Raw genomic sequence first — 25,948 nt, 5'->3', positions numbered from 1 at the left:
TTCGCTTATTTCTCAGCTTCAGTTCCTAAACAAAGTACGGTATATTCGTACACCTCTTAGAAAGCCCTGTCCGGAGTACAATCTTAAGGTACTTCTTCGCAGTTTACTGAAGGCTTCATTTCATCCTTGTCTTTTGAGACTCTAAAGGGCTGTGCCGTTGAACATGGGGTTTCTTGTGGCCATGGCTTTAGCTCGGCGGTTTTCTAAGTTGCAGGCCTTGTTTGGCGGGGATTCCTATTTCTGATTTACAAAATCTGGGGTGTCAGTTCGTACGGTACCACAATTTCTTTCTAAGGAGGTGTCATCCTTTCTTTTCTGACACTCTCACTTTTCCTTCACTGCATTTTTTGAAAGTGTTTAGCGTTCTCTACAAGCTAGGTTTCTATCGACTTTTAGTTGTTTAGATCACCTTTTTGTATTTTTCAAGGGACGCCTCAAACGTATGGCGGTGTCCAAAGCCTCCATCTAAGAGGACATTCTTTACGCTTGCTTGATGGCAGGGAAGCGGTTGGCGAAAGAACTTCATGACCATTCTGCCAGAGCGATGGCTACTTCTTGGACTCGATCCAGAGGTTTTTTCCTTGGAGGAGTTTTGTCTCCCAGCTACTTGGTCTTCCAAGAGTGCTTTATCTCAGCATTACCAGTTGGATGTGGGGGTGCATGCGGTGGATACGATTAGTGCTTCGGTTGTTGCGGAGGCGGCGTTTGCTTCCCACCCAGATTGAGGATTGCTTTGCTACATCCCATTGATCTCTGGATTCATCTGCTGCTGTTGCTAAGGAAGGAAATATTATGTTCTTACTTGTTAATTTTCTTTCCTTTAGACGCAGCAGATGAATCCAGAGCCCCACCCTTTCTGAATATTGTCTGTCGGTTTTTCCTTTGCAACTTTCGAAGTTTGTTATTATTGATGGTTGTGTTCTATATTATTGCCTTTTGAGATTTGTTATGCGAAAGAAGTTTTTTACATGCTATGCCTATTGATGGTTACGGATGCTTGAGCAAGGAGCTATACTGGATAAACAGGAGGAGTGCCAGCCAATAGGACCACCTGTTAATCAGTTTCTGTATCTCCGCCTGCTGGTAGATATGTGCTATCCCCTTGGTCTCTGGATTCATCTGCTGTGTCTAAAGTAAAGAAAATTAACAGGTAAGAACATAATTTTTCCATTTGTTTTCTTTCCTATCAAATATTGTATTTCTAAACCTCTTTCCCCTTTGGCACAGTAAGTCCTGTAGGTCCATTGTATGTCTGATATATTATACCCTTTGAATTTTTATTTATCTTCATCGCTTAGAAGTTTGATTAACGATTTATCAAATTTTAAATGAAACTTGAAATTTCCCACCCCTCCTCAAGGTCCTTTTCTGTCTCTCTCCCCAGTGTCTCTATGGCAATCCCCATCCTGCCACGGACCTTGCGATGGGCAGGGCCTTACCTCTGCTGCTTCCCGTACCCTGCGAGAGAGGTCATCTTCCGTGTTGTGACCGCCGCTTGTCGAGGACCTATTATTGAGATGGCTTGGGGAAATCCACTGCTTATTCCTAGAATAAGCAGCATAGAATCTGTTTTGTTACTTTGAATCTAGCTAGGTGTTGGCCACCTTTGGAAACAGGATACTGGGCTTGATGGACCTTTGATCTATCCCAGTATGGTAATTATGTTTTTATGTACTTGCATTCTTCAGGCCACCATCAGCATAAAGTAAGCACACTATCTTTGATGGGCTGAAATTTTTCCTTCTGCTATTGCTTCGTTCCTAAATGGGGACAGTAGAAAAGGGAAAGCTTCCAGGCAGCATGTTTACTGCAGGGCTTTAACAAGTAGCCAAATTGGGAGTGAAAACCACCAAACTGGCAACACTGGTCGTGGGGTCAGCAAGCGACATCAGAGAAAGAGCCGATGCCAATTCAGGCAGTAGGTTGGAGATGCAGCTTGTGTCAGCAAATAGCCAGAGAGGTATGGGAGGGAAGGGGGAGGAAAGCGCACATGCAGTGTGGGTTGGGGAGAAGAGGTCAGGGGGGTGCCATTGCCAAGGGACAATGCTAGAGTGATTGCAATGCAGAAGCAAGATGAATGGCAGCCATGGAGAAAGAAGAAATGCCAAATATACCCTGGCCAGAGAGCTAAAAGAAGACAAGGAAAAGTAAAATAAAAAAAAAGAGACTAGGACCAACGTGATGAAGAAAATTAAATGACCAGGTGATGAAGACAGAAAAGGGGATTCTTATTTTTGGAATGTATTATCTTCCAGAGCTAGCATTAGACATAGCTGGGGTCCTGCAAGAAAAACATTACCCATTGGCCTTTTACCCCTTCGAAAATCCTATTGACATGTACTTTCAACAAATATTTTTAAAAGACAAAAACAAACAAACCCCTCCTATTACAAAAATAAAGAGTTTCTCTAGTTAGATTATAGCTGATTAATTAGAAAATGCCAGACAAGTCTTTACTGTTGCCGCCCCCGCCCCCCAATGTGAAGGCCGGCAAGCCAGAAATGTTAGATCTCCCCACTCCCACATTTTCTCTCAGTCGAGAGGTGGTGGACCAGCACTTCATTGACACTTGAAGCAGGAGGACCCTGCTCACCATTCGTGTGCAAGTACACGCGCTCGAGCACCCCTCCCATCCCCTGGAGCAGCCACAGCTGAAGGAAGGAGCGGAGACCTGGGGGCATCACCAACACCCACCCAAAAAAATAGCCCATTTGAGCTGGGCTGCATAGATCTGGATTAGTTTGCTCTGAATCTCAATCCGGGCTCCAAGTGTCGGCACACACGAATCTTCCCTCATCTGCGTCTGCTCCAGAAAGCCAGTCAATAAAAAAACAGCATTTGACCAGAAGTTGCTCAAAAGCCCGCCACTCGCCAAAGCCGTGTACCTGGACTTTACCAAAGCATTCGATAGCGTACCACACCGCAGGTTACTGAGCAAGATGAGTTCTATAGGATTAGGTAACACATTGACGAAATGGGTTGGGAGCTGGCTTGAAGGTAGGCTCCAAAGGGTGGTGGTGAATGGCACCCCCTCCGAAATGACGGAGGTGATTAGTGGAGTACCACAGGGCTCAGTCTTGGGCCCAATCCTATTCAACATCTTTATAAGAGACTTGGCAGAAGGGTTCAAGGTAAAATAACATTATTCGCCGATGACGCCAAACTGAGTAATGTAGTGGGCAAATGCACAACAGACGAAGATTCAGTGCCCGACAACATGATGCACGACCTACTCCTACTGGAGCGATGGTCTAGGACATGGCAACTCAACTTCAATGCCAAAAGTACTTGCTGACCCTTGCTATAACTGGTGGGGATCCCCAAGCACCACTAGCAGAGGACTTCCTCTAAAGACAGCCAGAACTCCCTTCCACCAAGCGCAGCAGTCACTGGCAGCATCCATGAGCCACTGAGGTGCCTGCATCTGTGACTCAGACGCTACTGCTGCCTGCCAAGCTTGGCAAAATGGACTCCCGGCCAACTGCAGAGGAAGTCCACAGCTGAAAGCTTGGGGGTCCTCATCAGCTGCGTATTTCTATTTTATATTTACATTAAAGGCTCTGGTAGAAACCCATTTACAAAGTATGTATTCTTCCCAATTAACATTTTCCAAATTAATAAAGTGTCTTTGCTTATTTGTAAATGGGTCTCTTACCAGAGCCTTTAATTCAGTAGCATAATTAGATGAAATAACTATTTCTGAAGTTTATAGGGATGGGCGGGGACGGAGGGATTTCGGCAGGGACAGGTGGAATTTCTGTCCCCACGCAACTCTCTACTACAGACCGACGTCTGTGAATTCTCAAGCAGGCAGAGCTTCAAATCCATTTCAAACGTGAAAATATCCACAAAAGGGACGAACTTACTAATTAAAATAATATAATGGGGAGAGCAGAATCTACACAGCTGCAGCCATGCGTGAAGAAAAGACTGCTAGAGGGCGCTAAACTAGCTTGTGACGCACACTAGAGGCAGAGTGAAAAACCTGTAATGGATTTCTTCTGCAGACCATGCGAGTAGTGGGAAATAACCCTATGGTCTAGAACAGGGGTGCCCAAAAGGTCGATCGCAATAGACTCATGTTGCCTTTGCGTTCTGTTCTCCCTGCTTGTCTGACGCCAGGCCTGACGAGTACAAGTGCCAGGCCCGCGTGTACAAGTGCCAGGCCCACAGCCTTCCCCACCCGACGTCAATAGTGATGTCAGAGAGAAAGTTCCAGGCCAGCCAATCACTGCCTGGCTGACCCAGAACTTCCTCTCCGATGTCACAATTGAAGTCGGGGGAGAGGGGGGGGGGGGGGAAAGGCTTGTGGACCCGGTGCTTGTACACACCTGGCCTGGCGTTGAGGAAGCAGGGAAAAATTTGTGGCGGTGGTGGCTGGGGGGGGGGGGCAGGGAGAGAGAGAGAAAAGGTACTAGCAAAAGTATTGGAACCATCGGCACTCAATATGCTTATTCACTCCCTTGTTATTTCTAAACTTGATTATTGTAATTCTCTATTAAAAAGGTATTACCCAAAAACAAATAAGGAGACTTTCAACTTATCTAAAATACTACAATACAAATCATAACAAATTCAAAAAAAATATGATCATGTAACATCTCTTTTAAAAAATGCTCATTGGCTGCCAGTATCTCACCGCATCACCCATAAAATAGAATTACTCTCATTTAAGATCCGTCAAACTAATCTTCCTACTTTCTTAGACAGGTTATTGATTCCCTACTCTCCATCCAGAACTCTATGGTCCATCTCTAAAAGTATGCACAGAAATATTTTCAGTAGCAGCACCTCAATTATGGAATTCATTGCCCTGATATATCAGAGGAGAAGTTGCTCTTGATAAGATGCTTTTGAAAATCAAAATTCACTAATCAAATGCATCTCTGCAGGTTTTGCTGTTTTTAGCATTCTGTTCCTTCTTTTAGTCCCCTCCCTTTATGTGATCCTTCAACGCTGCCTTTTTCTAAAATTATGTAGTTCTACCCACTATCCCTTCGTGGTCTGTAAGTCTGTTTGACTTGGTAAAGGTATGTGCAAATTGTTTTTGTTACCCCTTTTTTTATACTTGTAATTTGCTTTGAAACTATGTTATAAGCGTATGCATCAAATTTTAATAAAAATGAAACATCAGAGAGAATGAGAAAGAAAGAGAAAGAAAGCAAGAAAGGGGAGGGGGCAGGGCGAGAGGAAGAAAAAGTTGGACTCATGGAGGGACAGAGAGAGATTGTTGGTTGGGGAATGGAATGAGGTCTAGAGGAGCGGCAGAAAGAAAGAAATACTGGATTTACAGTCAGAAGAAGGAAGTGCAACCAGAGACTCATGAAATCACCAGCAAAGGTAGGAAAAATTATTTTATTTTAAATTTAATGATCAAAATGTGTCCGAATTTGTATCTGTCATCTATATTTTGCACTATGACCCCTTTTTACTAAACCACAATAGCGGTTTTTAGCGCAGGGAGCTTATGAGCGTCAGGAGCAGCGCGGGGCTCCCTGTGCTAAAAACCACTGTTGCGGTTTAGTAAAAGGGGAGAGGGTATATTTCTCTATTTTTGTATAGTTGCTACTGAGGTGACATTGCATATTTTAAAGTCATCTGCCTTGACCTCTTTGAAAAACAACCAAATATAAATAATAATTAACATTTTCTCTGCATACAGTGTGCTTTGTGGGTTTTTTTTTAATTTTATTGTTGGTAGATCATTTTGACTTGGTAATTTTAAAAGTAGCTCACAAGCCCAAAAAACGTCTAGAATGTCTCACCTATTGCACTGAATAGTCTTTACTGCATGGGAGAGACACAGTGTGGAAGATGCCTGTCTCAATCTCCACTAGTGCTGGCCGATTCATTTTGGGTGAATCAATTCGAATCGATTTAAAACTGGGGGGGAGGGGGGAAAACGGCCTCCGGCTTCTCCCCTGGCCTCCTGCTGGTGTCCGGCTTCCCCCCATTTACCTTATTTCAGCCAGCAGAGAGAATCACTTGCGCTAGCGATCTCTGCAAGTTGCTTCCTCTGCCGCGATCCTGTCTCTGACGTCAGAGGAGGGGCAGGACCACGGCAGAGGGAAGACAGCTCCCAAGGTCTATAGCAGCTTGCAGGGAGAAAGAGTCTGATGCAAGGGATGGGGGCAACGGAGGGAAAGAGAGCGATGTCCATCTGCTTTGGGCTCAAGCCCGCCCAAAACTGACTGTCTGGTTATGCCACTGTTCCCGGGTACTCTAAGCACCATTTCCTGTAGTGTTTGCGGGTGTTTGATGTTATTTTATGATGCAACGAGCACACCATGAAAGGCCTTCAGCAATGTGCATACTCACAAAAACTCCCCACAGGATCTGGCAACTGGCTGGAAAATCTTCAAGCCTGTAATTAGAGTAACAGAGGCAGAAAGAAGAAGGCTACTTCAAACAACCGAGCGTATACAGAGAGAGCAGGTCATATGGAATCTTCCAGGGACTAACAGAAAGAAGATTATCGAAAGTATAAATCTAATCTTTCATTCTGTTATGTCCCTTCTGGATTCCTCAAAACAGAGGTTGCAAAAACGGCATCAGAACTCGCTGCCACATCCATTAAGTAAAACCTGATAAAAGTATGAAGAGAGGAACAAGTAGCCCACCCTGCAAATTTCATCAGATTAAATCACATGAGATTCCACCACGACGCAGCCACACTTCATGTCGAATACAATTTAAACGAGATTGGCGGCTGCTTGCCACAGACAATGTAAGTCACAGAAATGGCCATTCGAATCCATCACATGATGGAGGAGTTGGACGCCAGCCTACCGTGGTGAGATGCAGCAGTTAAAACAAAAAAGGTGATCAGATAGCCTGAACTCATTAGTCCTCTCTAAATAATGGACGCTTAAGATCTGATCTTTGCGCTCTGAACCTGTTCGATGTAATACAAGCAACCTAACCTCCTCGTTGACATGAAAGGCCGAGACCACTTTCAGCATGAAGGAAGGTATGATACGGAGGATAAACACCCGCGTCAGTAAAACAGAGAAGGGGTTCCCTGCATGAAAGAGCTTGAAGCTCCGAAATACACCGTGCCGAGATAATGGTGCCCAGAAAAAACAGTCTTGATCTTTAGGTCCACTGCCAGACTTGTCTAAACCCTCCTGAAGGAAAACCAGAACTACCAAAATGGAGGCCTTTTCATACTCCACCTGATCCCTAGCACACCACTGTTTGAAAGCCTTCTAGGCCTTGATATATGAAGCCATAGTAGAGGGTTTCTTCGAGTGCAAGAGAGTCAAGATTACTATCTACAAATAACCATGCTTCAGCAATGCTGAGCACTCAAGAGCCATGCTGCAAGACCAAAGCGCCATGGGTTCTCCATGAGCAATGGTCCCCGACTGAAAAGATATCAATGAAGAGGGAGTCTGAGCATGTGGTCCCGCTGAAGATGTACTAGATCCACATACTACAAGTGGTGAGGCCAATCCAGAGTCACTAATCACCAGGCTGGGATGCTTCGCTATCCTAGGCTTAAGAGCAATAAATCCCCGGGATCGGATGGCTTCCAGGGTCATCAAGGAACTGAAAGGGACCATAACTGAACTGCTTCAACTAATAGCCAATCAAAACAGGAAAAATTCCGGAGGACTGGAAGGTGGCGAATGTGATGCATGTTGGTATCAAAAATCTCAAGCACAAGTACAGGATGTCCGGGGCAGTACTTGGAGAGACCTCCCAGGAAAGGGACTTGGGAGTGCTGATTGACAAGTCGATGAAGCCGTCTAAACAATGTGCGGTGGCAGTGAAAAGGGCGAACAGAATGCTAGGAATGATAAAGAAGGGGCTCACAAACGGATCGGAGAAGGTTATCATGCCGCTGTACAAGGTCATGGTGCACCCTCACCTGGAGTACTGCGTACAGCACTGGTCGCCGTACATGAAGAAAAACAAGGTACTACTTGAGAGGGTCCAGAGAAGAGCGACTAAGATGGTTAAGGGGTTGGAGGAGCTGCCGTACAGCGAAAGATTAGAGAAACTGGGCCTCTTCTCCCTCGAACAGAGGAGATTGAGAGGGGACATGATTGAAACATTCAAGGTACTGAAGGGGATAGACTTAGTAGATAAGGACAGGTTGTTCACCCTCTCCAAGGTAGAGAGAACGAGAGGGCACTCTCTAAAAGTTGAAAGGGAATAGATTCCATACAAACGTAAGGAAGTTCTTCACCCAGAGAGTGGTGGAAAACTGGAATGCTCTCTCGGAGGCTGTCACAGGTGAAAACACCCTCCAGGGATTCAAGACAAAGTTAGACAAGTTCCTACTGAACAAGGACTTACGCTGGTAGGGCCAGTCTCAGGGCGCTGGTCTTTGACCAAAAGAGCCGCCATGTGAGCGGACTGCTGGGCATGATGGACCAAGCAGCATCATCTCTTATGTTCTTATGACCCGACCAACCATGGAGGGAACACATACATGGAGGGAACACATACAGGAGCTCATGAACCATCAAGGTCTGCACCAAAGCATCCAGCCCTAGGCTTCCACACTGTGTTTGATTGAAAAAGTGCCTAGCCTCCAAGTTCTCTGCTGAAGTTAAGTCCAGTTGAGGCTGACCCCAGCGCTGAACAATCATACTGAATGCCTTCTTCAAAAGGGACCATTCTCCCGGGTCTAGAATCTGTTGGCTGAGGAAATCTGCCTGAAAGTTGTCGACGCCGGCCATGTGGGCCGCTGAGAGCAACAGAAGATGAGCTACCACCCAACGAAACAGCATGCGAGCTTCCTGGACTAAGGGAGCACTTCTCATGCCCCCTTGACGATTTATGTACGCCTCCTCCGTGCGTTGTCGGAGAAGAATCAAACCGCTTTTCCTTCTAGAATGGGCTGGAGAGCAAGTAACGCCAGCTGAATTGCCCCAAGTTCCAGATGATTGATCGACCTTCATTTCTGACAATGAGTCCACGGCTCCAGAATGGATCGTTCCCCACAGTGAGCACCACAACCCAACAGGCTGGCATCCGTGAAGAATCATCCATTCTGATATCTGAAGAAGCCTGCCCCGACAAAAAGCATCCTCCTGAAGCCACCTGCTCAGGCTGCTGCGAGCTGGTTCTGTCCAGAGGAGCAGCATTTGAAGGGGATGAAGCTGTGGAGATCAAGAGAGAAGGGACTTCTTTAACAGGGAAATGTGGGTTCAGGCCCAGGGGACTGCCTCCAAAGAGGCCACCATGGACCCTAGAACCTGAAGATACAGCCAGGCCATAGGAGCTGGACAGTCCAGAAGAGCTCTGATCTGCAGTTGATGTTTGTCTGCGTGCCACGGCAAGAAGCACATAACCCTGTTTGGTATCAAAGAGAAGCCCCAGATATTCCAAGAACTGGGAGGGTGTCAAATTGCTCTTCTTGAAGTTAACAATCCACTCCAATGCGTGAAACCAAGACACTACAAATAGGATGCTAAGAATTATTAGAAAAAGGATGGTTAACAAAACTAAGAATGTTATAATGCCCCTGTATCGCTCCATCTGGAGTATTGCATTCAATTCTGGTCTCCTTATCTCAAGAAAGATATATTGGCGCTAGAAAAGGTTCAAAGAAGAGCAACCGAGATGGTAAAGGGGATGAACTCCTCTCATATGAGGAAAGACTAAAACGGTTAGGGCTCTTCAGCTTGGAAAAGAGATGGATGAGGAGAGATACGATTGAAGTCTACAAAATCCTGAGTAGAGTAGAACGGGTACAAGTCAAAAATTACAAAGACTAGGGGACATTCGAAGTTACAGGGAAATACTTTTAAAACCAATTGGAGGAAAAAATTTTCACTCAGAGAATAGTTAAGCTCTGGAATGCGCTACCAGAGGATGTGGTCAGAGCAGATAGTTTAGCTGGTTTTAAGAAAGGTTTGGACAAGTTCCTGCAGGAATAGTCCATAGTCTGTTATTGAGAAAGACATGGGGGAAGCCACTACTTGCCCTGTTATCAGTAGCATGGAATATTGCTACAACTTGGGATTGGCCACCATGAGAACAGGCTTCTGGACTTGATGGACCATTGGTCTGACCCAGTAAGGTTATTCTTATATTATGTTCCATTGCACTTTTGAACTCCAAATGAGATGGAGCCCGAATCAACCAGCTATCTCAGGAAGGGTGAACTTGAATCCTCTGCTGGCGAAAGCCACCACAACTATCATCACTTTGAGGAAAGAGTGGGTGCTTTTGCGAGGCCAAAGGGTAAAGCTGCATACTGGAAATGCTGTTGTATAACATGGAAACACAGAAACCTGCAATGCTCCAGGTAGACTGTATTATGGAGGAAAACCTCCGAGATCCAAGGACACTAGAAACTCTCCTGGAGAAAGCAGAAGCTATCACCGTGTTCTCCGTTGCCATTCGGAAAAAAGGAATTCGCAAGGAGCGGGTGACCTACTTTAGATCCAGAATGGTTCTCTAATCCTCTGAGCCTTTCTAATACAATGAAATATAAGGAGTATCCGCCTAAGCCCTAATTTGTGTTCTGGGACAGGTTCCAGCATCCCAATGTCTAAGAGGCATTGCAGAGTATCGTGAAACCTGGAATCTGTTCTGGTCGACTTGCTGGAGTCCAGAAACCAAGCTGGGGGTGGGCAAAGGAAGAATAGTATCCAATGAAAGTCAAGTCTACAGGCAAAACTGAGTCAGCCTTCGATAAGGAAGCCACGCTCAACCCCTGGCTTCATCAGAGCATTATAGCCGCAGCCACTGCACAGAAACCCGAGAACACCTGGAATGGGAACCGTTGTAATGCGGGCATAGCCCTGAGAATGTCTCTTGGAGGAAATACCTGTGTATCTCTGACAATACCTGCGGAAGGAACTAAGAGTACTACGACCCCCCTCCCGATGTCCAGTGAAACTTGTTCATAGGGAGCAACGTAAGGCGGCGCTCGGCAATACCTGTGTAGAGGTCATCCGGACCTATACCAACAAGAAGCTGGCCCTTGAAAAGATGTCTGCTTAAGGTGAACCTTGAGGCAGCATCCCCAGTTCAAAGGCGGATCCAAAGAGTCTGGCACACAGAAACTGCACCAGTAGAGAATTTACTAAGAACCTGAATGAGATCATAATGGGGTGCACCTAATCCACACCAACCATCACCAGCGGAAGACAGGCATGCACCTCCACAGAGAATGCATTGCACAGGCTGGAATGACAGGCACGCGCCATAAAGGAAGCAGCCACCACCACTTGGCTACCTGAAGATGCCACTAGAAAAGAATGTTTTGTAACATAAAATCCACCTCAGGCTGTTCAAAACTGCTGAAAATCAGGTGATAAAGCATAGACATAGCTTTAGAAGGTCGGAAAGAACTTTCTGGGGTATCACAATGTTCTGAAACCAGACCACGAAGCTGAGAATTGAATGGACAAAAAAAGGCACAGGAGAACAGCCCAGGGCCGAAGCCTGAGAAATGAAAGGTGAAGAATCCAAATGGAGCTCTTTCAGAGCATCACCTATAAAGAAGTGGAAAGAAGCCTGCTTACAAATCTTTGAAGGGTCAGCACCCAAATCCGGACCCTCAGGACAGCCAAGGAGACCAGTCTCAACAAAGGCATCAGCGATTCAAAATAAAACAGTGGAAGGGACAGAAGAATCTGCATGGCAACTACTGCAATCGAGGTCTGGCATAGCCAGCTGAAGGGGGTCTCGAACAGGAAGCTTCACCACAGGTGCAACAGACCAAAAAAGGCCCAACAAGCCCGCTGGCTGCGGCAAATGAGCGGAATCTGAGGAATGCGCCTTTCAGAGGAGCTGAAAAAAAATCCGGTGACAAAACCGACTCCACAACCATGGTAGGGCTCTGTTGAGATACATGTGCCATGCCTAAAGTCCCTAGACTCAGAATGCAGACGTTTTGCACCAAACTCCAGGATGGCCTCTGTGCAAGATTTTCTTCAGAAGGCACAAACCCAGGCCAGCTCCCCAGCACCATCCCCCAGTGTGCTACAGCACACGGTACATAATTGCTGATCTGGCGCAATCAATGTCCTCATTCAACAGATTAAGGGCTGGGGAGTCCATCCCAAAATGATCGTGTGTCAAATAGAGGGGATTTTGAGGTAGAAATAAAACTTAGAAAAAAAAAATCAATTTTTAAATCCAAGATCACGAGATCACCATCACGAATTTGCGCCAAAAAGAGTAAACAAACAACAACCAAAAAAAAAAAAAAATAGCAATTTGGGGTCTGGCAAGGTGGGGGGACTTGAACCATACCCTCAGAAACTGTGAAAAATGACTTTAAAATTGTTTTACAAGCCACTCCTGAAGTTCTCCCAGTTTACTCACATTATGCAGTGTCAGACTGTCAGTAGCTATAAACAGAATTAGAGTGAAGGAAAAGGATTTTCTATCTCAGAAACAGCTCCAAATGGCTCCAGACTTGAAATCTTCAGACTGCCATCCAGCCAGACACCGACTACAACCTCCACCCCTACAGATCCTCATCCACATGGTCGGGGGCAGGTAGGGAGCATGCACCTTGAAATCCAGGTGGGTTTCACTCCAGATGCATATAGCCTTGTGCTTGAACCTGTGAGGTGGTCACCGGCAAGCAGACTCCGAGGGGAAGGAACCCAGAGTCTAGAAATGGTAGCACACAGCAGACTGGCTCCACAGATCCTCCAGAGCTTCGCTGTAAAACATCAGTCCAGCAGCGTGACCACCAGGACAGGTTCTCAAAGCATGGAAGCCAAAGAGAAAATGAACTTAAAGCAAAAAAAATTAAGAAAAAGCAGCAGCAAAAGACTTCTGCATGGATTGCTTGAAGAAATTGTAACTGGATATGTTTACTAGCTCTCAGGCTCTCAGGATGGAGCATGTGCTAAGAGAAGTTGTGGATTTCTGCAACTCCTGGATTGCAGGTTGGGATTAAACATCTAGCATATGGATTATGGAATCGGGAAGGGATGTAACAGAAACAACATTGATGAAAGTACAGATCCCTGAGGCACACCAAAATTCTGAGCATTAGGTTCCGATGCCAAATTAGAGAGGTTAACCTGATGAATACGATCCACAAAGTATGATTTGCACAGTTACTTACCGTAACAGGTGTTATCCAGGGACAGCAGGCAGATAGTCTCAAGTATGGGTGATGTCATCCATGGAGCCCCAATGCGGACAGCCTCGCAAGCCATCTTGCTTGAAGAACTCCAGAAACTTTGTGAATGCCACACCGTGAATGCACAAATGCCTTCCCGCCCAATGTAGGGCGCACATCTCCTCAGTTCAGATAGCTAGCTAAGAAGCCAACCAGGGGTAGATGGGTGGGTTGTGAGAATATCTGCCTGCTGTCCCTGGATAACACCTGTTAAGAAGATAACATAAGATTTGCCTCCGCTGGGTCAGACCAGAGGTCCATCGCGCCTAGCAGTCCGCTCCCACGGCAGCCCAGCAGGTCCATGACCTGTAAGTGATCCTTTATATTCTTCAATCCCTTTTATCCTTCCTTATCTATATCCTTCTGACTGTACCCTTTTTTATCCTATATCTTCCCTATCTATATCCGTCAATAACTTTTTCTTTCAAGAATTTATCCAATTTCTCTTTGAAACCATGTAAAGTAATCTGTCCTATCACACCCTCCGGAAGCGCATTCCAGGTATCCACCACCCTCTGAGTGAATAAGTACTTCCAAGCATTGTCCCCTTTTAGTTTCTCCGAGTACCCTCTTGTCCTTGTAGTTCCCCATAAGCTGAAGAATCTGTCTCTCTCCACATTCTCAATGCCTTCATGATCTTATATGTCTCTATCATGTCTCCTCTGAGTCTCCGCTCTCCAGGGAGAAGAGCCCCGGTTTCTCTAGCCTGTCTGTGTATGAAAGGTTTTCCATACCCTTTATCATACGAGTAGCTCTTCTCTGGACCCTCTCAAGTATCGCCATATCCTTCTTCAGGTACGGCAACTAGTACTGGACACAGTACTCCAGATGCGGGCGCACCATCGCTCGATACAGCGGCAGGATAACTTCCTTCGTTCTGGTTGTAATACTCTTCTTGATGATACTCAACATTCTATTTGCTTTCCTTGAGGCCGCTGCACATTGTGCTGTTGGCTTCATTGTGGTGTCCACCAGCACTCCCAGGTCCTTTTCAAGGTTACTTTCCCCAAGTACACCCCCCCCCTCCATTTTGTAGCTGAACCTCGGGTTCTTTTTCCCTACATGCATGACCTTGCATTTCTCCACCTTGAAGTTCATCTGCCATTTATTTGCCCACTCCTCCAGCTTATTCAGATCCCTTTGTAATTCTTTGCATTCCTCTACTGTTCTAACCTTACTACAGAGTTTGGTGTCATCTGCAAATTTTATAACCTCACACTTCGTCCCTGTTTCCAGGTCATTAATAAATATATTGAACAGCAGCGGTCCGAGTACTGACCCCTGCGGGACACCGCTCGTGACCTCTCTCCAGTCTGAGTAGCGGCTTCCTGCCTGCCAACCAGTGTCTAACCCATCTGTGTACGTCACCTTCCACCGGTGGTTCCACAGCTTCCTAAGCAGCCGCTCATGGGGTACCTTGTCAAAGGCTTTTTGGAAGTCAAGATAAATGATGTCTATGGGATCTCCTCTGTCCATTTGTCTGTTTATCTTTTCAAAGAAGTGCAGTAAGTTCGTTTGACATGATCTTCCTTTGCAGAAGCCGTGCTGGGTCGTTTTCAGTAGCCCGTTTCTGTCTATGTGTTCACTGATGTTTTGTATCAGTGCTTCCACCATCTTGCCTGGAACCAAAGTCAGACTTACCGGTCTGTAGTTTCCCGGGTCCCCTCTTGATCCTTTTTGAAGATAGGTGTAACATTTGCTACTCTCCAGTCCTCTGGGATCTCCCCTGTTTTCAAGGATAGGTTGCAAACTCTTTGAAGTAATTCTGCTATTTCATTTTTCAGTTCTTTTAATACCTTGGGTGGATTTAAGAACATAAGAAACGCCTTCTCCGGATCAGACCGAGGTCCATCTAGTCCAGCGATCCGCACCCGCGGCGGCCCATTTAAGTACTCCTTTTTGGAGACCCAGATTTACCGTACCCCTCAATATGATATGCAAGAAGGTGTGCATCCAACTTGCGCTTGAATCTCATACATTAACACCTAATGCAGCTTAATAAAAGGGACCCTAAGTGAGGGATGAATAGCAATCAGATGCAGGCATACACTGTGAAAGTTTGCTAATTCATTCTAGCATGACCAGTGGTACTAGTGGCATTTCAGCCTTGTGCTGTGCTTGAGCAAATGGAATTATGCCAGCTTAAGAGCACAAGTGGGATTTAGTTGATTTTTGAACTTTCCACCTTCCCCCTTCCTGTTCTATGGCATTTAATCATCATCATCGGATTTCCCCCTTTTCTCTAGCTGCACCTGTACATCTAAAAGAATGCTATACCAGCTTCACATTGCTCTCCAAAGACATTTGCTTAACCATTCAAGGATGAAAAACAGCAATGGACAAACCCTGAAAAAGGTGGCTTTAATCCAAAAAACAAAACAAAAAAAACCTTTGTATATCAATAAATTAGGAATTCTGTAAAATTTTGTACGCACCAAAAGTTAAGATGCTAGTTGCACTTTTTGCAACAAAGGAAACTAGAAGAGTGACTGGTGTTGCTTATGAAGATCCAAATCTCTCAACTTGTACCAAAAAAAGGTTATTTTGTCATGACAGTTCATACATGTTAACTATAGCTTTCTTAACTATTTTCCCACAATCCTATTTTAATCTTACTAAAAGTCTGAAGTTCATCCTTAACAATGCACAATGAATCTGAACTCTGAAAATATTACAAAAATCTTTCAAAAACTTCAAATACAACAACAAAAATGTCCATCTCCTTTATAAACTGGAAAAACCTTATCACTAAAATATCCCCCCCCCCCCCCAACAGGCCCTAAAAACTCTAAACTTAAATTTCTTCTGGGGTTAACCAAGTGTCTCCATGACAGTCCAACTATCAGACTTAATGGTGATCAATCTGTCAGTGTTATACAAAGGCTCATCTCGTGTTAAAAGGCTTTTCAGTTGCCTTATGGCTCTTGCTTGATGTAGTAGCTGCCAGGTCCATTAGTTTCCTGATCTGAAGAGCCTTGGAAAAAACCGTAATCATCCCTGTCCAGCAACTCTTCTTTCACTTGCAGAATCGTAGTTTTCTTATGTCCTTTGTACTGCTGTGACTTAGCTTTTTTCTTCTGCTTTGATACAGTAGACGGGACCTCTCTCGTAGTTGGTGGCCCTGGGGGCTGTAGCTGGTACCCAGTTAACTGGCACCAGCCAACAGGATAGAGGTCTGAAGACTCACAATCTACCCACTGGTCATATTCATCTTCCCAGCCATCAAAGTGGATCCGTAGCAGACGATGGATAATGCGAGTTACCGTGGCTACACAGACTAGTCGTGGTTCCATGAGGTCTACGGCTTCCAGTTTCATTCCAACACGAAAGCCGTGGTTAGGAACCTCCTTATTAAAAAGCTTTACAGGTGCTGCAATAGAGCCCGTTTCCCCGAGGTAGTCAAACCACTTAAATGGGAGCTTTGTGTAACCTCAAGGTGGAGTCAGTTCAATCATGTTAATTTCACAGAAACCAACAGGAAATATTGAAGGGGAGGTGGCATGGTAACAAAACCAGTCCGAGCCATCTGCTGTTTCTGAGCCGTCGATCCCAATCATAAGGAAACCATCAGCTAACACCTTTCGAATAGTTGCAACACATATTGCAGAAAGGTTTAGGGGATCTATTGCTTCCAGTTTCATTCCCTCCTTAAACTATTCTCCACTTTGGTCTATTTCTTTTACTTTAGCAAATAAATGTGGCGGTACATCGTAATGTCCATCCTGCTTTTTTGAAATATCAGATCTCTTGAAACGGTGACCTATGCCCCGGGACCAGCCGATGTGATGAATGAGCGGCCTGTACTTATGGCACCAGAAATCATCTGTTTTGTCCTCACTCTCCTCGTAAACTAACCGTAGCCGTCCTCCAATTACACTGTCTACAACTGCTACCCGTGTTCGACAGAGGTAGGTTTTGTCAACCACTTCTACCCTCATGGAAGGTTTGAAGGGATACTGCATGCTTTCTGAAACCTTTTGTGAAAAATCAGGAGGAAGAGTTTTGGCACCAGTAAGTCGTTTTACTAAGAAACTTTTCCAGTTTGTGTATTTGTGTTGAATAGTTCGAGGAGGGACCAGAGGTTTTGAACTGGTTGCACACCAGCCAACCGGATGCACATCAGTTCCACAAATGTTATACCAGAAATCAAGGCTGGAATCATTTTCAAAGCCTTCATATCTTAACAGTGCATTGAAACCTGCTAGCTTTATTACTTCGGCTATCCAGAAGACTTTGGTAGGAAGGTTGCAGTCTGTGTTTGGAACTTCCACCCTCACACTTTCTGATATATCACCCCAGCAATTTGCCATAGGCACATGTCTGAAACAGGTCACAGGAGCCGCCAAGACAACCATTGCTACTGATGTAGCTACCCCAGCTAAATCCTTCCACAGGGACTGGTGCTGCTTTAGTCTTTGCTTGGTTCTGCAGAGCCTGATACTGAGCATAAGCTGCTAGCTTAGCAACGAGAGGCTGTTTCTGTAGCACCTTTGCCTTCTTGGTTGGAGGTTTACCCTGAAGCCTTGCCAGAATGCTTGCTTTCTTGGAGTTTGAGGAATAACTTCTTGAACAAGAAACACTGCAGAAACGCTTTATTTTAGAGTAAAATGCATACCTGACAACAACCATCCCACACATCTCACAGGTGGCCATGCCAGATTTCCCATCTGGGTACGTGTAAACTTGTCCATTGTTCTTGATTATCGGGAGGCTGGATGGCAAAGGAGCAACTTCTTCACTCTCATCAGAGCTAGAGGTGCTGCTGGTGTCCTCACTGCAACTATCATACCCGTCAAACATTCCGAATGAATCGTGTCTCTTTCTTTCTGATAGTGAAGAATACCCAGTACTTCCTCATTCATCGGTGGTCTGCCGGAGACTGACAGTTTCTAACGTTCAACAAAAAGGCAATTATAATTCAGCATGTTCAAGAAAACAAATCCTTCGCCTTTTCCATCAGCCCTCAAGCAGGGGCCGGTCCTCTCCCCCCCCACCCACCTCACGCCACCGCCCACCGTCTTCCCTCTCCTCCTCACTCACAGCCCCGGACCCTTCCCTCCCCATCTAACCCCCCCCCCCCCCAACTCCCCCTCCCCTCAGCGCAGAAGTCGACCGAATCCGGGCCCAGGGATTTGTCTGTTTTCAATCTCTCTACCTGCTGGAGGACATCCTCGAGGCTTACCTCTATTGTCGATAGTTTTTCTTCTTGGTCTCTAGTGAAAATTTTCTCAGGTTCCGGTACGTTGGTTGTGTCTTCTCTTCTGAAGACTTGACGAGAAGAACTTGTTTAGCCTATAGGCCACCTTTTTTTCCTCCTTTTCTACTCCCTTTCTATCTCCATCATCCAATGGTCCTACTTCCTCTCTTGCCGGTTGCTTCCCTTTAACATATCTGTAGAACGATTTGAAGTTTTTTGCTTCCCTGGCCTGTCTCTTTTCATATTCTCTTTTTGTTCTCCTAACCACTCAGTGGTATTCTTTTTGGAGTTTCCTGTGCTCTTTCCAGTTATCCCCGGTTTTGTCTTTTTTCCACTTCTGGAACGATTTTTTCTTGTCTCCTATTAATTTTTTCACTACATTTGTTATCCATACTGGGTCTTTTGTTTTGGTTCTTTTTGCACTCCTTTCTATATCTGGGGATGTACAGATTTTGTGCTTCTAGCACCGTGTCCTTGAATAGGGACCAGGCCTGCTCCACGGACTTTGTTGGGTTTTTTTTTTTAGCTGTTCCTAAGCTTCTTTTTCACCACTGCCCTCATTTCATCACAGTTCCCTTTCTTGAAGTTAAGCATTGTCACTGTGGTTCTCTTCCCTTTTGATGTTCCTACTTCTAATTTGTACTGGATCATGTTGTGGTCGCTGTTCCCTAGCGGTCCTACTTCTACATCCTTTGCAGGCCCTCCCAGTCCGTTGAGGATTAGGACAAGCGTGGCATTCCCTCTCGTTGGCTCCTTGATGAGTTGTTCCATGAAACAGTCCCGCACGACCTCTAGGAATGCTGATTCCCTAGCGCTGGTCGAGCTTCCAATACTCCAGTCTATACCAGGGTAGTTAAAATCCCTCATTTTCCGTTTCTGCATTTCCGTCTCAATTCTGCTTCCAGTTCCTTGTCATTTGTTTCTGCTTGTCCAGGTGGACAATAATATAGTCCTACTTTTAAGTCAGATCCATTTCTTCCTGGCAGTTTAACCCATAATGACTCCAATTCTTCCGTTTTTGTTGCCGTGTCCACTCCAGTCGAGTGGATGGTGTCTTATGTATAGTGCTATTCCTCCACCCTTCTTGTGTGTCCTGTCTCTTCTGTACAGTTTGTAACCTGGCAGTGCTTTATCCCAGGACAAGCAGGCAGCATATTCTCACGTATGGGTGACCTCCAAGCTAACCAGAATGGGATGGTAGGAGTGTTGGCGTTTAGGAGAATAAATTTTATAATATGGTTTGCCAATGAAAATAAATCCAGACAGTAATGTGAGGTGAATGTATGAACCGAAGAACAGGTAACAGCTTTGCATATTTCCTCAATAGGAGTAGATCTAAGGAAAACTACAGAAACTGCTATAGAGCACAGTTACTTACCATAACAGGTGTTATCCAGGGACAGCAGGCAGCTATTCTCACATACGGGTGACGTCATCAACAGATACCGGATGCGGACGCCTCACAAGCAGACTTGCTTGAAGAAACTCGAAGTTTCGAGTCGCCCGCACTGCGCATGCGTGAGTGCCTTCCCGCCCAGTGCAGGGCACATCTCCTCAGTTCAGATAGCTAGCAGAGAAGCCAACCAGGGGAGGTGGGTGGGTTTTGAGAATAGCTGCCTGCTGTCCCTGGATAACACCTGTTACAGTAAGTAACTGTGCTTTATCCCAGGACAAGCAGGCAGGTATTCTCACATATGGGTGACCTCCAAGCTAACCAGAATGGGATGGTGGGAGTGTTGGCAATTTAGGAGAATAAATTTTGTAATACTGTTTGGCCAAACTGTCCATCCCATCTGGAGAAAGTATCCAGACAATAGTGAGAAGTGAAGGTATGAACCGAGGACCAAGTAGCAGCCTTACAAATTTCCTCAATAGGTGTAGATCTGAGGAAAGCTACTGAAGCTGCCATTGCTCTGACTTTATGGGCTGTGACTTTACTGTGAAGGGATAATCCAGCCTGGGCATAGCAGAAATAGATACAAGCCGACATCCAATTGGAAATGGTACGCTTAGAAATAGGATAGAAACATAGAAAGATGACGGCAGATAAGGGCTATAGCCCATCAAGTCTGCCCACACTATTTACCCACCCTCTTAAGTCTACTGACCCCCTAAAGTATAATTGTAATTATACTGTCACTCTACTGACCTGCTCATTCAAGTCCTAGTGACCCTATCCCTTGGCATGACCTCGTAGGGATCCCACATAAGTATCCCATTTGTTCTTGAAGTCTGGGATGCTGCGTGCCTCGACCACCTGCACTGGAAGCTTGTTCCAATGCTCAATCACTCTCTCCGTGAAGAAGTACTCCGTGAAGATGTCCCAACTTATTTGGATCGAAGGAAACAAAAAGTTGAGGAGCAGTTCTGTGTGGTTTGGTGCGTTCCAAGTAGAAGGCCAAAGCACGTTTACAATCAGGAGTATGAAGAGCTGATTCTCCAGGGTGAGAATGAGGCTTTGGAAAAAACATTGGAAGTAGGATGGATTGGTTGAGATGGAATTCTGAAACTACTTTAGGTAGGAATTTCGGATGAGTACGACGAACAACTTTGTCATGATGGAACACCGTGAATGGTGGGTCAGTAACTAAAGCTTGCACCTCACTGACTCGTCGAGACGAAGTGAGGGCAATGAGAAACACCACTTTCCAAGTGAGATACTTCAGATGAGCCTTGTCAATTGGTTCAAATGGAAGCTGCATGAGTTGATTAAGGACAACATTGAGGTCCCAAACCACAGGAGGCGGTTTGAGAGGAGGTTTGACATTGAAAAGTCCTTTCATGAATCTGGAAACCACTGGATGAACAGAGAGGGGTTTCTCTTCAATAGGCTAATGGAAAGCCACAATTGCACTGAGATAGACTCGTATAGATGTAGACTTGAGACCAGAATTGGATAAGTGCAAAAGATAGTCCAAAACAGAAGATAAGGAGGAATGCTGAGGCTCTTTATGATGAGAAAAACACCATGTAGAAAATCTAGTCCATTTTTGGTGATAGCATTGTCTAGTTGTAAGCTTTCTAGAAGCTTCTAAAACGTCTCTTACAGATTGAGAAAACTGAAGAGGGGTTATGTTGAGAGGTAACAGGCTGTCAGGTGTAGAGACTGCAAGTTGGGATGAAGCAGAGATCCTTGACTCTGTGTAAGCAGAGAAGGAAAAACTGGTAGTATGGCTCCCTGCTGCTGAGTTTAAGTAGAAGGGAGTACCATGGTTGTCTCGGCCACCGAGGAGCGATTAGAATCATGGTGGCATGATTGTTCTTCAATTTGACCTGAGTCTTGAGAATGAGAAGGAATGGAGGAAATGTGTAAAGGAAAAGATTCGTCCATTCCAGAAGAAAAGCATCTGCCTCGAGGCGGTGAGGAGAGTATATCCTGGAGCAGAACTGAGGCAGTTTGTAGTTGTGGGGAGCTGCAAAGAGGTCTATCTGTGGCGTTCCCCAATGTGAAAAAATATGACAAAGAGGCTAGGAATGGAGAGTCCATTCGTGAGGTTGCAGTAAACGACTTAAGTTGTCCGCCAAGCAATTCTTTGCCCCTTGAATTTAGACAGCTTTGAGGAAGGTGTTGTGGCAGATTACCCAGTCCCAAACCTTCAGAGCTTCTTGACAAAGGGAGGCAAACCCTATCCCTCCTTGTTTGTTGACATAATACATGGCCACTTGGTTGTCCGTTTGAACAAGGACTACTGTGTCGTGAAGTAGATGTTGAAAACCATGGAGAGCTTTAAGGATCGCTCTGAGTTCTAACAGATTTTTTTTTTTTTTTTTTTTTAAATCTTTATTCATTTTCAAAAATTACAAGTGTACAACATTCATTCAGAAATACCTTAATTCATCACTTGACATTCTTATTTGTATTATTCCAAATAAATAATTATATAAGAAACCCACCCCTCCCACCCATATACCAATAAATAACAACTATCAATATATTATCCGTCATAATCCCACCCCCCCCTTATCTTATCCAATATTCTGGTGTTTAAGATGTCTGATCACTAGAATAAATCGTCAATGGCCCCCAAATCTTTTTAAACTTATAATTACCTTGTTGCAAAGCAAATACCCTTTCCATTTTATAAATATGGCACACTGAATTCCACCAAAAAGTATAATTTAGTTTAGTATAATCTTTCCAATTCCAACTGATCGATATGACACTGACGATCCGTACTGGTCCAGAGGCCTTGAGTACGGAGACCATCGAGATGAGCGCCCCAAGCGTAAGTCGAAGAGACTGTTGTGAGGACCTTCTGATGAGGGGGCATTTGAAAAAGCAAACCTCTGGAAAGATTGGAAGAGAGCATCCACCAACAGAGAGACTTCTTCAAGGAAGGAATGACTGAAATGTGTCGAGAAGGAGGGTCGCAAACTTGCATCCATTGAGATGCCAGTGTCCACTGAGGAATTCTGAGGTGAAGTCTGGCAAAAGGAATCACATGTACTGTGGAGGCCATGTGACCCAGAAGTATCATCATGTGTCTCGCTGAGATGGAAGAGCGGGAAGACACTGTGTGACAGAGTTGAAGAAGAGCTTCCAGACGTTGTTGTGGAAAGAATGATCTGAGTTGGACAGTGTCCAGAACAGCTCCAATGAATTGTAGATTCTGTGAGGGCTGAAGTTGAGATTTAGGAAAGTTGATTTCGAATCCCAAACTTTATAGGAACCAGGTAGACCGTTGGGTCGCTACAATAACCCTTTGATGTGGAATCTTTGATGAACCAGTCGTCGAGGTAAGGAAATACCTTAACACCATGATTCCTTAGAGCTGCTGCTACCACTACTAGGCACTTGGTGAACACTCTGGGAGACGAGGCCAGGCTGAAGGGTAGTACTCTGTATTGATAGTGCAGATTCCCCACCCAAAATCTGAGGTATTGACGGGAGGCCGGATGAATGGGAATATGACTGTAGGCCTCCTTGAGATCCAGAGAGTATAACCAATCGTTTTGCTCGAGAAGGGGATAAAGGGATGCCAGGGCAACATTCAAAACTTTTCTTTGACTAGAAAATTGTTGAGAGCCCTAATATCCAGAATGGGTCTTAGATCGCCCGTCTTCTTCGGAACAAGGAAGTAACGGGAGTAAAAACCCCTGTTCTGCTGTTCCAAGGGAACTGTTTTGATGGCATGGAGATGAAACAGAGCTTAAGCTTCCTGAAGAAGAAGGGCAGTCTGGGATGGATTGGAAGGATACTCTTTTGGAGGAAGCTGCGGTGGAACCTGAGTGAACTGAAGAGAGTATCCTTCCCTGATGATGGTAAGCACCCAGAAGTCGAATGCAATTATCGTCCATCGGTTGTAAAAATAATGGAGACGACCTCCTATAGGGGGAAAAAGAGACAGAGACAGAACAGTGGAGGTTATGCTCTGTTGTAAACAGTCAAAAAGACTGAGAAGCCTTAGGTGCAGCAGAAGGTTGGGTTTCTGTTGCTTCTGAGGTTGCTGTTTTTTCAGAGGAGGGCGAGTATAAGGAGCCAGCTTTGGAGCAAAACGCCTTTGATAGATAATAGCAGGGCGTGCAGGCTTGGCAGGAGCTGGCTTTGGTTTAGGTCTGACTATAGAGGCAAATGATTTTTCATGGTCAGAAAATTTCTTGGTGGCTGCCTCGATGGATTCATTAAAGAGGTCGTTACCCTGACAAGGAATGTTAGCTAAGCGGTCTTGAAGGTTAGAGTCCATGTCAATGGTACGAAGCCAGGCAAGACGACGCATAGCTACAGAGCAAGCAGCCGCTCGGGCAGATAACTCGAAGGCATAAGATGATTGGAGGAGATGCAGACGTAATTGAGAGAAAGAAGCAATGACTTCCTGAAACTCAAAATGCATTTGGCTATCCAAATAAGCCAAAAACTTTGGTAGAAGAGAAAGAAGAAATTCAAAATAAGTGATGAAATAAAAATTATAATTGAGGACTTTAGAGCAGTGGTTCCCAACCCTGTCCTGGAGGAACACCAGGCCAATTGGGTTTTCAGGCTAGCCCTAATGAATATGCATGAAGCAAATTTACATGCCTATCACTTCCATCATATGCAAATCTCTCTCATGCATATTCATTAGGGCTAGCCTGAAAACCCGATTGGCCTGGTGTTCCTCCAGGACAGGGTTGGGAATCACTGCTTTAGAGGACATCATAGCATTCTGGTAGATGCGATGTCCAAATTTGTCCATAGTTTTTCCCCTCCCTTCTAGGAGGAACTGTGGCATAGACCTTGGAAGGATGGGATCTCTTTAAGAAGGATTCAACAAGCAGGGATTGATGAGTTAACTGTGAGTTATAAAACTCTGCATCGCAAAGGGTTTTGACACCTAGAGTCCAATTTTCCTGGAACTGCTGGTATGGAAAAAGGTGTTTCCATGCACCGAGCAAAAGTCTGATTCAAAAGCTTATAAAGTGGAAGCTTAAGACACTCTGCTGGAGGTTGAGGAAGATGCATGACTTCTAGATACTCCTTAGAATATTTGGAGCCAGTATCCAACTGAACATCCAAGTCTACAGCCATCTGTCGCAGGAAAGACGAGAAAGATAGCTGATCTGCCAATGCTTTGCCTCGAGAAGGACTCGAGGATGTCGAGGCAGCCTGTGTCAAAGAACAGTGTTCTCCCTAGGGCCTTTTAGCAGGGCACTCCGCCCAGCTAATTTAGATGAGTGCCCGGCTGTAATTTCGGTTGCAAATTCGCCTAAGCCTGAACTTTTTTATTTTTTTTTTAAGCCCAGCAAGCGGGTTTTCAGCTTTACTTTTTTTTTTTTTCTTAATTTCCTACTGCTGGTTAGTTTTTACAGTTGCAGTTGGAGGCAGGGACTGCAGGCTCATTATGATGAGTGCGCCTCTTTCTGAATGGTTTCGCTCATTATGACCGTGTACGCCTCTTTCTGATTGGTTCCACTTTATTATGACCGAGTGCGCCTCTTTCTGCTGCTTATCCTGCAAGACAGGCTGGACATTGGTTCTTCAGAAAGAGGAGAGACGGAAGCTAGTAGCTGCGTTTCAGTAACTGCTGCTGGCACACAGAAAAGGAGGGAGAAGGTGCCTAAGAGGAAAAAAGCAGGTCCGAGAAATAGATTCGCTACAGGCTAAGGCGGGAGATAGGTCAGCGATGGAGGGAAGCTAGCTTTCTTCGGGCCTTCCTCGCTGCTGGGTCCTGCCTATTTTCTATTTCCCTGAAGGCAGGACCCGGCAGCGAGAAAGGCCCGAAGCAAGCCAGCTTCCCTGCATCGCTGACTTATCTCGCACCTTAGCCTGTAGCGCAGTGTTCTCCCTAGGGCCTTTCAGCTGGGCGGTCCGCCCGGGTAATTTAGATGACCGCCCAGCTAAATTCTGCTGCCTCCGCTGCAGCTCAACATAAAAAAAAAAAAAAGCCGGCTTGATGATTTCACCTTAGCCCGTAGCAAACTTATGCTCTGGGGCTTTAATGTGTGTGTGCCGGCTTCCCTTCGAAACCGGAAGTTATGTTGGGGGGGGGGGGAGGGAAGAGAAGGGAAGCTGGCACACACATGTTAGATCCCTGAAGCATAAATTCGCTACGGGCTAAGGCGGGAGACAGGTCAGTGAAGCTCTCCATTTGCTCTTCTTGCTGCCAGGTCCTGCTTACTTTCAGTTTCCGCGAAGGCAGGACCCGGCAGCATTTCCCCCAATCGAT

General features: G+C 45.3%; 1 protein-coding gene and 1 pseudogene across 3 annotated transcripts in view; both read right to left on the bottom strand.

Annotated features, from left to right (window-relative positions):
• TRA2B (transformer 2 beta homolog) overlaps window positions 1–25,948 on the bottom strand; it is a 360,067-nt gene that overhangs the window by 221,635 nt on the left and 112,484 nt on the right. The gene's annotated exons all lie outside the window — the stretch shown is intronic.
• On the bottom strand, window positions 16,005–17,941 carry LOC117361661 (annotated as a pseudogene).

The sequence above is a fragment of the Geotrypetes seraphini genome, chromosome 5 (assembly GCF_902459505.1).
Source record: "Geotrypetes seraphini chromosome 5, aGeoSer1.1, whole genome shotgun sequence".
NCBI lineage: Eukaryota > Metazoa > Chordata > Amphibia > Gymnophiona > Dermophiidae > Geotrypetes > Geotrypetes seraphini.
The sequence above is the reverse complement of the archived record's forward strand: the minus strand, read 5'-3'. Positions and strand labels throughout refer to the sequence as shown.